The 1,138-nt window shown below is 57.6% G+C and overlaps 1 long non-coding RNA gene across 1 annotated transcript in view; it reads left to right on the plus strand.

Moving 5' to 3' along the window:
* Positions 1-691: 691 nt before the first annotated feature.
* Positions 692-1,138, plus strand: part of LOC109293895 — a 586-nt gene continuing 139 nt past the window's right edge. The window contains exon 1 of the long non-coding RNA XR_002096423.1: positions 692-961. This is a non-coding gene — a long non-coding RNA (uncharacterized LOC109293895). The remainder of the gene's footprint in view (positions 962-1,138) is intronic.

Here is a 1,138-nt window from a genome sequence, read left to right on the forward strand (position 1 = left end):
GCTCCCGCCTGTCACCGCCCGGCGCCGGGGAGGGTGGTTTTATACCCCATTAAGCCTGATTGGCAGTGAAAGTGTTGGGGAGCTCGCACTCCTGGTTCTGGGAGTGGCTGCCTCTGCTCTGCCCTCCCCCGGAGCCGCGCGGCTCGTCCCCTCCGGGCTGCTGCAAGGCTGCTCCTGCACCCCTGGGCGAAGGGGGCTCCTTGCCTAAGGTGCACCCAGGAGACTTCAGCCCATTGCGGACCGTCCTGCTTGGAGCAGGGGCTTGGGCGACATGCGTGGGTCTCAGCCTTCCCTTCTTTTCGCGCTGGCACCCGTATGTGGACGCCGATGGCCAGTCCCTCGCTCCCGACCCGCTGCCCCCAGGGCTCGGCGCTCCAGCCTGTGGGGCGGGAGGGCATCGGGAGCCCCTTTCGGGCTTGTTGATCCGTTCATATATTGTTGCGACCCACTTTTGGGTCGTGAGCCCCACGCAGGGAAATGCCGGACTAGCTGAGGTCCCTGCCAACCCTCATTGTCTATGATTCTGTTATCTATTTCCCTGCCACAGCACCTTGCACCTCTGGGTGCTGGTCCTCATCCAGCACAGGCTGGGGACAACCAAAATCTACCACCATTGCCCTTGTGCTTTATTGGTTTGAAGTTTTCAGTCCCTCAGACAGATGTTCTCAACACAGATGTCAAGATGACAGATGTCAAAATGACTGGTGACACCCTTGAGGGTCCGGGCAGTAGAAAAGCCAGGCTGGGGTGGGGGCTGAGTCTCTCTCATCCCACAACATTCGTTTCCCTTTGCTTGTCCAAGTCCTGTGTCCAGTTCCATGCCTGGGTTGCAACACAGGGAGGTCCCATCAAGGCTACCCAGCACGTGTCATAAGTAGGTAAGGGGTAAATGTGTTGTAATCCGGTCCCCTGACATTGCTGATTGCCCTGGTAAGCAAACAGTGGCAGCTCTGGTGAGGAGGTTCTGCCTGCTACGTTTGCACTGGGAGCTGCTGCTTTTGCACAGTTAATAATTGTGGTTGCAACTAGAAAGCCTCATCTCATCAAGGCAGAACTAACAAAAAAACTCAAGGAAGTTGTTCCCCGTTCTCTGCCCCCCACCCCAGTGGTGTATCTGGCTGTGCTGGAACCCGTTGCT

This window comes from Gavialis gangeticus, unplaced genomic scaffold (assembly GCF_001723915.1).
Source record: "Gavialis gangeticus isolate Ggan-Ray unplaced genomic scaffold, GavGan_comp1, whole genome shotgun sequence".
NCBI classification, from domain to species: domain Eukaryota; kingdom Metazoa; phylum Chordata; order Crocodylia; family Gavialidae; genus Gavialis; species Gavialis gangeticus.